Raw genomic sequence first — 11,205 nt, 5'->3', positions numbered from 1 at the left:
GGGTCTGTCTCTAGCCTGGATATTCAGATCTGTCCTTAAGGTGTGTGGGTCTGACCTCATGGGGGCTCTGGGTTGCCCCCGACTAGAACGGAGTCTGGCTCTGATTTCAGAGGCCGAGCACTGGCACAAAATGGAGAGTGGGCCTACCCAGTGGTCTCCGGACTTCTCTGCCTCCTGAGTTTGTATAGCCTCATTGGCATGAATTTTTCAGACCCAGGAATCTTGCACAGAGGTAAGGCCTCAGACTCCTGGGAGAAGGAGGTGGCACCCCAAGGCTGGTGCCTACAGGGGTCATTTGTAAAGGGCTAACCCCACCTGTGGCCTCAGGATCCTTCTTGCCCTGGCACTTCATTTCCCAAGCCACTGAAGTGTGAAAAACAGAATCCTGGAGGTTTTCCAGTTGCTTTAGAAGGGAGGACGGGGCAAGAAAGGCAGCAGGCTCTTCCAACCACGCAGTTACCCCTTCCTCCTTCCCATTTCACACCTGACTCCAAGCACTGATCACTATTCCACAGGGGGGAGCTCCATGTAGAGCTCCTGTGCTGGACAGCCCTTCTCTCTGACTGCTGCCCATCTGAGTGGTCAGCTTGCTCAACAGGGACTGGGGTTCCCCTGCCCTTCTCCTCCCCAACTTCTTGATGCCCAGTGATGCTATGGGGCTGCCCCAAGCATCAGAGTGATACAAGGGCCTCCTCCACTCCCACACCTTTCTCCCTGCCAGGCGCCTTCGAGCAGTACTCTGAGACTGTGTACATGGCACGAGTTAATGGCAGGTTGTACCACATGCCGTGGTGTCCCACGTGTTATTTTCACCGCCTGCCCCGAACCTTCCACTGCAAAAGGTGTGACATCTGTGTGGAGGTGAGTGCTCCTCCTCCCTGTCCACTCACCAACCTATCTCCGTGCACCTGGCCAGGACCAGGAACCTCACATCATGAGTGGGCCAGGTGGGGGTATCAGACCATGTTCCCAGAGTGCCACATGTGGCACTCTGGGAACATGGTTCACAAGAGCAGTCAGCCTGTAGTGGAAGGGCATTTTTTTCATCCTTTTCCAGTACTTGAGGAAATGGAGGCCCAGAGTTTTCATGTCCTGGTCCACGTGACACCAGGCAGGTTTTGTCTCTAAAGACCTCACTCAGGACAGGTGACTTGATGAGCCATGGGGTCCTAACTGTGCTCTCACTGAGATGGGAACCCTTATGTAAGGTCAAGAGCAGGCGGCCTAGAGGGCTGCGTTATGGGAGGCCCCAGGATTAGGGAGTGATGGAGGCCATTCCAGAAGGACCCTCGGACCTGTCTCCTCTCCCCTAGGAGTTCGACCACCATTGCAGGTGGGTGAATAACTGCGTGGGGCACCGAAACATCCTGCTCTACCTGCTACTCCTCGTGTCCCTGTGCCTCTATCTGGGTACCGTGCTGGCCACCTGCGTGGTTTTCATCACACGCAGGAGGAACATGGCATTTTTGGACAAAATCATGACGTATCCACACAGTCCCAAGGGCCCACACTGGGAAGAGCTGGTGTGGTGGGGAGGGAGGGGCAAACAGCCCAGTAGGGTCAGGGTGACAGGGGAGGGGCTGACGTGGGCGGGGCTAGAGGGAGAAGTCACTTGGCAGGACCTGTGAAGGACATTTGGAAGGCCAGTGGAGTCAGGAACATGGACGAGATAGGATGCCTGTGGAGTTAAGAACCTAGGGGCCCACAGAGTAGGGTAATGAAAGTTGAAAAGGGACAGGTGGGAGGACAGTGTAGTGGAGGGAGGTTTCCCTTGGTTGTACTGGACTAACTGTCCAGTCCAGGGAGGGAGAGCCATGGGCAGTGCTACCTGGGGCGGGAGGTAAGGAGGGAGCAGTGGGGTCGAAAGCGGGGCCAGGGAGGAGCTCTTCCATGGCTTCCCTTCTTAGCCTGTGCACAGCATCCTAGTGGCTGTACCCGCTGGGGCCCTCCTGGTCCTGCTCATCCTGCAATTGTTCATCAAGGCAGTGTCGGTGGGCACCGCCAGGCGACCCTATGAGGAGAAGGTAAGTGGTGAGTGTGTGTGCCCTTGGCTGTGTGGAGGCATCTTGCACCTCTTCAATTAGACACTTTGTGCGCTTTCTCCACTGCCCTTGGCCTTGATGATACCTCATGAGTCCTTCCAGACCCACCTCTGAAGATGCAGCTCAGATATTTCTATACCCTGGAGCTTGGGGCCATTCTGCCTCCTGGGTGCATTGCATTGAAAGCCTACTGTGTGGGCTGGGGATGTGGCTCAAGTGGTAGCGCGCTCGCCTAGCATGCGTGCGGCCTGGGTTCGATCCTCAGCGCCACATACAAACAAAGATGCTGTGTCCGCCAAGAACTAAAAAATAAATATTAAAAAATTCTTAAAAAAAAAGAAAGCCTACTGTGTGCTGGGTGTTCTAGGTGGTGGTGATTTGAGGGATGGGTGTAGGGGTGAGTAAGTACATCATGCACTTGTGTTGATAAGCAACCTGCCATCAGAATAACACTGGGAGATACCAGGAACACTCTGAGCAAGTGGTCAGTCCTGAGTGGTGTAGCCAACTGGAAGAGACTGGGAGTTTGGTGAAGCCCACGCTGTAGAGGAGAACATGCCACTCTCTGTGTCCTATGTGTGCTTTTGGAGAGGCAGACAGGAGGGCATTGACTGTGAGAGGTACAATTTTGTAGAAAGGCACAGAAATCTGAAAGTAGGGTGTTAACAGAATGATGAAGAAATGGATCCTAGTTCAAGCACAAGGTGACATGGGCAATGAGGTTGACCCTATGGGGGTCAAGATTAGAAAGGCCCAGAAAGCCAAGCTTGGAATTTTATTTGGAAGAACTGGAAACCTGGGAGCCATGAAAAATTTTGTGAAAATGTCATTCATTGAGGGGTAATTAGAAACAGTAAATTCACCCTTTTTCATCTATAGTTAGGGATTTTGACAATGACATTGTGTACTCTCCATCAAGATCAAGGTTAACCAGTTTCACTACCCCAGAAAATCCTGTCATCTTTTGTTGTCATTTTCTCTCCCTGAGTCCTTGTGGTTTTTCTCTTTCCGGAATCATGCATCAATGGTGTTTTGAGCTTTCTAGTCTGGCTTCATTCACTGAGCACGATGCATTTGAGATTCATCTATGTAGTTGCTCACATCAGTAGTTTATTGTCTTTTGTTTCTTGTAGTATTGTATTTCCCTACAGACTATTTGTACATTCACTAATTGAAGTATTTTTACTTTGCATCTAGGTTTTGGCAGAATTTTTGTTTTGCTTTTGTACCAGGGATTGAACCCAGAGGTGCTTAACCACTGAGCAACAATCCCAGCCTCACCCACCCCACAACCAGCACCCTTTTTGAAAAATTTTTAACATTTTGAGAAAGGGTCTTACTAAGTTGCTTAAGGCCTTCCTAAGTTACTGAGGCTTTGAACTTGTCACCCACTTGCCTTAGCCTCCCAAGCCATTAAAGTCATGGGGAACTGTGCCCAGCCAGTTTCAGGCAGTTATAAATAAAGCTGCTACAACAACCATTGATGCATAGACATGTGGACATAAGTTTTCATTTCTGTTGGGTAAATTATTAAGGGTGGCATTGCTGAGTCATGAGATAAACATATAGGACGTTTTAGAAAACAACTCTACTGTTTCTATTTTGTACCAGCAATGAATGAGAATTCCAGTTGCTCCACATCCTCACTAGCATTTGACACTGTCATTGGTCACTATTCTCTTTTGTTTTCAAATTGTAGCCTGTCTAATAAATGAGTAGTGGTATATCACTTGGGCTCCACTCTGTATTTTCCTAATGACTAATGATGTTGAGCATATTTTTGTGTCTTATAAGCCATGGGTATATTGATGGTGAAGTGTTTGCTCCAAACTTTGCCCATTTAAAAAAAAAAAAACTGTGTTGTTTTCTTATTGAGTTTCAGGAGTTCTCTATACTGGATTCAGATGTATGTGTTGCAAATCTTTTCTTGCAATTCATGGCTTGACATTTCATTTTCTTCATCGCATCTTCCAAAGTGCAGGAGTCCTTAGTGTTGATGTTTTTCCAGCACTGAGGATCGAACCAGGGGTGCTCGACCACTGAGCTTCTTCCCCAGCATTCGTTGTTGTTCACTCTAAAAGGAACCTCATGTCCTGTGGAGCAGTTTCATTGCTTTCTTTCCCATCTGTGTCTTTATTGCTTTTTCTTTGAGCATCCACTAGGAATGATATAGTGGGCATATTTGCCCTGGGATTCCTTTAGTATGGCAATCACTTAACTAAAGGCTCTTTCAGGAAGACTGGTGGGTGGCATCAGTGGGGGAGGGGAAGCTTCAGACCCTGAGATAGCTGAACAGACAGAGGAGCCTGTCTGCTCATCACCTCCCATCCACCACTGCCATATGTGGTTCCCTCCCAGCTGTGACTCCTGTGCTTGGCCCTTATTCCTCAGCCCTGTGGTCTGCCTGTCTTCTCCTCTCTCCAGCTTCTAGTATCATCATTGAGTTTGCCTGGCAGCCTGTTCCATTCCTCCATCCTGTGGTGTTTCCTGCCCTAGGTCAGGCCATAGTCCATTGCTCTTCCTCCTCTGCTCAGAGTGAGGCCTTCCAAGTCCAGGATCCCCAAGTCTCAAGGGACCTAAATGTGGTCTGCCCTCTAAGATTCACCAGACAGGGCTCCTTTCTATTAATGGCAGCACTAATTTCAGGCACTGATCCCATGCTCCAACTTTCACTCCCACCATACTCCATTCCCTGACTGCAACTCCTCCTAGACTCACTTGCTTGGTGGTTGGTGGCAAAGACTCTGGTGAAGACCACATAAGTTCAAATCGCAGCTCTAGAACTGAGCAGCAGGGAGATCTGGGGTATGCTACTCAGCCCCTGGTCACTCAATTTCCCTATCTGTAAAACAGGGAATTGTGGGTTAATTCATGTAAACCTCATAGAAGAGTGGATGGCACCAGAGAGTGCCCTGTGTGCTGCTGTTACATCACTACCATTCCTTCACATGGTCATCTACACATGTTTGTGCTCATCTTAAAAGTCATACAAGTCCCAGCCTTAACATCCCAGGCCTCTACTCCACCTGTTGTACCTTCTGGGCCTTATTTCCTGAAAGAGTTGACCTTGTTCACTAGCTCCCCCTTCACTTCCTGGCCCAGCTCTGCCCAACCCTTGCTGTCAGGATGATGCTCTCATTAATGGCCAAATGCAGCAGACATCTTCAGACTACTCTTTCTGGTCTAGACACAGCCTCTGAAACCAGAAGTCGCTGTCTCAGCACTTAACTCTCTGGGCTTCTCCTCTGCATGTACCTGGGTGGTGTGAGCTGGGTTGCCTACATGGTTCCCATGATACTCTCTCTCTGCTCTACCCTTTCCACTCCCCTTGGTGCACAGGGCCTCAGGTTGCAGCTGCCCTCACCCACTGAAAGTAGGCTGACCATGCTGTTTGCGGTGTACTTTCCATCCCCAGTGCAGTGATGGGGCTTTGTTTTTTTGCTACTCGGTATTAAACCCAGGGGCACTTTACCACTGAGCTACATTCCCAGTCCCTGCTACTTTTTATTATGAATCAGGGTCTCACTAAGTTGCTGAGGCTGGTCTCAAACCTGCCTTAGTTTCCCAAGTCACTGGGATTACAGGTGTGTGCCACCCTGCCTGGTTGGACCCAAGCATTTTGGTGCCCTGAAATATTTCTGTTGGGGGTGCATCTCAGTGGTAGAGTGTGTGCTTAGCATGTGCAAGGCCCTGAATTCTTCAATCCCCAGCACACAGAGAAAAGACATCTGAATCAATGAGTGAACCGTCAAACAGAAGAACCAACATTTGGGGATAGAAGGAAAGAGGAAAGGAACAGAGAGAAGAATTGTGTCCTGACCCCCCAGGATAAGGAGAAGAAGAAGAGACAACAGGAAGTTGGGCAGAAGATGGGGCAAGAAGAAGATGCTGCTGGATTTTGGTCCTGTGGTGTGTGAGGGTGTTTGAGACACAGAATTGGAACAGGAGCCCCAAGAGTGGAGCCAGTGAGAGAGGATGGTCTTGGTGCCTCAGAGCTGTTGGATTCCAGTTGTGTGTGATAGGGTTCCATGTCGGGGGAGGACGGTATTCACATTTACTGCTCAGTTCTTAGAAATTTACTATCATTCCTTAAACATTTTCTATACTTTATGTACGATCAATATTTTCTACACATGATATATATCTAATCAAATATTCTTTCTCAAAGTTTAAAAATTCTGTAATTTTTAATGCTCTGCTATTAATTAATTTATTTCTTCTGGTACTGGGGATTGAACCCACAGGTGCTTTACCACCAAAGCTGCATCCCTAATCTTTGCTCTATTTTGTTTTGAGATAGGGTGTCACTAAATTGTTGAGGGCCTTGCTAAGTTGTTGAGGCTGGCCTTGAACTTGTGATCCTCCAGCTTCAAAATCCCAATTCCATGGGGTTACAGGTGTGTGCCATTGTACCTGGTGGTATATTCATTTCTTATGTGCTGTGAACACCTTAAAGGAGGCAGAACCTCATAGAGGACATTGATTCGAGTTGCTTTTTGGACATATTCCAGAGCTGTTCTGATGTGGAATCGTCTTTCCTTCAGTGGAGGAGAGTGTTGAAGATGAAAGTCTTCGTGTGTAGGCCATTGGAGACTTGGGGTGGATAGAGGTGCTGCTGGCCCACTTTCCACTATAACAGAGTATTTTCTACCTAAAGCTCATGAAGTTGAGGTGAAACTCAACCTGTTCTGGAAGGAGGGGTGGTCGAGGCTGATGGATGGACTCAGGGGAAAGAGAAAGTAGAATAAGGGAGAGGAGAAGCCAGTCAGAGTCCTGGGAAGGACATGACCTTTGAGCTTGACCTTTCCTGCTTTGTGTACTGAAGGTCTTCAGCTCAGATTTTCTTGGAAAATCTGATTTTTGACTAGGGAAATATGTCTGGGCATCCCCTGCTGCCACTGGTCTCCCAGATAATAAAACTCAATGAAGGTAGATTTTTAGAAAAATCGAGTGGTAAGACAGTCAAGTGGGAGTGGGGTGGTGACACGATCTTTGGATCAGTTGAGCAGAACAGCAGGAGACAGACCTTAAAAGGTACCTGGAAGGATGAGGTGAGAGGACAGGTGAGGCCAATGGAGACAGAGCAAGGATCCTGCAAAGGGAAGCACTAGGGGTTGAGAGCCCTGAGAAGGCAGGAGAGGTGGGTGCTGGGTCAGCACTGTCTGGGGACAGTTGCTCACAAGTGGGTAAAGGGAGGTCATGCTTCCTGGGAGCCTGGGAAGACAGGAGGCCCTGGGTCACTCTTGGGCACCCCTGTAACTAGAGCCTGGCCACAGGCCGAGGTTGAGCCCTGGATTGACTGACCAACTTAGCGAGGGTCCCTGGGAGATGGCGGTACCCAGTCCTGCTGATTCTGAGCTCCTCTTCCCTTCCTCATCTCCCTCCAGTATGACAAGGCATTCAATGTGGGCTGCCCAAGAAATTGTTACATCGCACTCTGTGCACCCTTGGGACCTAAGTAAGTTGGTAAACCAAGGGCTCAAGTGGTGGACCCTGGGGCTGGTCGGGGGGGTGAAGCTTGGTCTAGTTCCCTGGTCCCTGACCCCAGCTCCCAGCCTTAACACTCCTGTTCCTTTCCTTTGGGGTTTTCTCCAGGGCACTCTGGGAGTTTCTGGGAATTTCACTCTTCCTTGGTGTTGTAGGTTCTTGCCCCAAGAAATGTGCTCGAGGGGAATGGCAGCCTGGATAAGGCTCTTGGGCTCTGTGCTTTCCCAGCTGAGGGTGAGAGTGGTCAGTGAGACCAGGCCAAGGTGGGTAGTGACTCCTTGAATTTGGCCTGTTGCTTCCCAGGTACATGTCCGAGGCGGTCTGCATTCAGGTGGACCAGGGGACCAACTGGGGGCCAAAAGAACACCTTAAAGACCTCCTTTGGCCCAGGTGCACCACTCAGGCCCCCCCAAGGAGTGACAAGGCTGCACCTGTACAGAAGGTAAGGAATATCGGGTGTGCATTGAACCATGAGGGTCTGTGGTTGCACATGTGTTGGGGGAAGCCCCGGATGGAGGGCTGGCCCTGAAGCTGAAGCACTTGGAGCATAAGAAGTGGGATTATGGACCTGGAGGGTGTAGGGTCCAGGTCACAGGGCTTCAGAGCACACCCAGGTGTCCCTGGGTAGAGAAAGAGAAAAGACTGAAACACACTTTCTGGTTGGCTTTGTGCCAGTCCTTACTTCTTTGGTCCCCAGTTTCCTCATCTATTAATGAGGACTGAGACTAATCTAGTAGTTTATGTCTTAAAGAAAATTATGTTTCTTTTATATGTGTGTGTGTATGTGTGGTGTATGTGTGTATGTATGTACATGTATAAATATCAGTTGTAGATGGACACATATACTTATTTTATTTGTTTATTTTTATGTGGTGCCATGGATTGAACCTAGTTCCTCATGCATGTTAGGCAAGCACTCTACCCCAGAGCCACAACCCCAGCACTCCAGATTCTTTATTTATGGAAATTTTTGACATACAATGTGAAACACTTGTGTGGAGCATTAGGTGTACAGTGGGGTGGGTAACCCACAGTGTCCCCCATGGTCTCTTGTAGTAATGTGGTGCCAGCCCTCTCCCTTGTCCTGACTCTAGGCACCAAGTGACTTGACTGTGAGTTGTTGGGTGGAGGTAGGGAGATTCCCCATGTACTGACTCTGTGTTTACCTTCTCATCAGCCCAGTGGTGCATTGGGAGGCTTCCAAGGGAGGCTTGGCCTCCTATTCTCCCTTCACACCCAGCAATGCCAGGACAAGCACCAGAAGTTCGTCTCCTGAGCCCCATGTAGGGGTCTCTTGTTCCTGAGCCCTCACTCCCCTGTTGAGAGTGCCAAGAACCCCATGTCTGTTATATACACATGTTTGGTGCTGCTTCCTATGGCAGCTGTGCCTATGTGTCCTAGGTTCAGGGAAGTGTGGGTGGAGGCTCTGAGGGGCTGGGACAGAGCCCTCCTGGAAGGGAAGATCCTTGCTCTCTGGAGACTCAAGCTCATGAACCAACACTGCCTGACTCTTGGCCAGAAAGGATTCCATATAATAGGAAGGGAACTTGTTTATTATGAGTCCTAATAGGCTATTAGATTAGTCAGAAATTACAAAGTTTCAGTTAAACATGAGTAAGTTTTGGAGATATAATGGCCAATAAGGTTGTTCCAGTTAATTTACTGCACACTTGAAAAGTGATAATACAGTTGGGTACATGGGTGCCCATCTATAAGCTCAGCTACTCAAGAAACTGAGGCAGGAGGATCACAAGTCAAGGATCAGTAACTTAAAGAGAATTGTGTTCTGTATCCAAAAAAAAGTTTTGGGGATGTAGGTCAATGGTAACACACCCCTGAATTCAATCCTCAGATGTGGAAAAGGAAAGAAAAATTGACCATCAGTTTTGTGGGTTTTCTGTTTGTTTGAGGTGGAGTTCCCAGTATGTTGGCCAGGCAAGTCTTGAACTTCTGAGGTCAAGCAAACCTCCTATGTAAGTGTGCTGAGTCCTGGAAGGCAGGTGTGCACCACTGGACTGACTAGAAAAGGGATTGTAAACTGGGTTTGGTGGCACATGACTAATTCCAGCAACTCAGGAACTCAGGCAGCTTTAGGCCAGCCTCTGCAATTAGCAAGACTGTATCTCAAAATAAGAAGAGCCAGGGATAAAGCCAAGTGGTAGGATGTCCTTAGGCTCAACCCCCAAGTGCTGGGGGAAAGTGTGTGTACACACACACACACACACACACACACACACACACACACGCACACACACATAGATATAAAGATATATACACACACATATATATATATTTCATTATATAGGAGGATTAGGAGATTTTAGATTTCTGCTTTGGGGCTAGTATGAATAAGCATGAAAACTCATGTCCTTGAGCATGCTAGGCAAGAGCTCTACCATTGAGCCACACCAGAGACCTTACATTTAAATTTGGGTTATTTTCTCACTGTTAGTTATTAGAGTACCCCACTTTTATCTCTTTTTTTTTTTCCATTTTTTGTGGTATGAGGTGGGGCTTCCTCTGATGCTCAGACTGGTCTCAAATTTGTGGGCTGCAGTGACTCTCCTGCTCCTGATTTCTGAGCAGGGGGGATTACAGGTGCATGCCACCACACTTGGCTGTACAATCTCATATTGATAAGACATTTTACATGGGATTGGAATCCCAGAATAAAAAAACAGCAATTTAAGATGACTGGGCATAGTGACGTCTGCCTATCATCCCAGTAGCTCAGGAGGCTGAGGCAGAAGGATCATAAGTTTGAGACCAGCCTGGGCAGTTTTAGCAAGACCCTATCTCAAAGTAAAAAGGGCTGGGAATGTAGCTCAGTGGTATAATGCTCCTGGCTTCAATACCTAGTACTTCCAAAAACAAATTAAAGAATAAAAACATTATGGCTGGGGATGTGGCTCACTGTTACAGTGCTTGCCCAGCAGGCATGAAGCCCTGGGTTAGAGCCTTAGCACTACATAAAAATAAATAAAATAAATGTATTGTGTCCATCTACAACTAATATTTTTTTAAAAAATAAACATGAAAGCTGGTCTTTGTGGCACATGCCTGTATTTCCAGCTACTCTGCAGACTGATACATAAAGATCACTTGAGTCCATGAGTTTGAGATAAGCCTGGGGAAAATGGTGAGGCCTTAAATCCCAAATAATAATAATAATAATAATAATAATAATAACTTGTGTAGCCAAGCACGTTGGTTCACCCCTGTAATCCCAGAGGCTCCAGGTAGTGGTAGGATGATCACAGGTTTGATGCAGGTGTTGGGGTCTTAACAAGACTCTTGTCCCAAATTTGCAAAAGGGTAGAGGGACTGGGGATGAAGTTCAGTGTTAAAACACCCCTGGATTCAGTCCCCAGTCCAGCAGATCGGGGAGGAAAAAAGCCAATTTGACTCCATAACATTAAGACCTTGGGAATAAAGGTAACTGGTGGTAATGTTTAGCAGGTGCTTACCAGCTTGATGCTCTGGGTTTAATCCCAAATACCAAACAAAAAAATTAAAAACCCTTTATGTGTATATCCCAAATCACAAATGAATATCCTACTTTTTCAAATTTTTTACATTTTGACTCAGAAATGAAATATTTAGCATGTGTGTCCTTGGGGAACCAGAGAACAGTACATATTATGGGTTTTGTCCCATTATTTAACTAGCAAAATGT

This window comes from Urocitellus parryii, chromosome 7 (assembly GCF_045843805.1).
Source record: "Urocitellus parryii isolate mUroPar1 chromosome 7, mUroPar1.hap1, whole genome shotgun sequence".
NCBI lineage: Eukaryota > Metazoa > Chordata > Mammalia > Rodentia > Sciuridae > Urocitellus > Urocitellus parryii.
Note: the sequence above shows the minus strand (reverse complement) of the source record.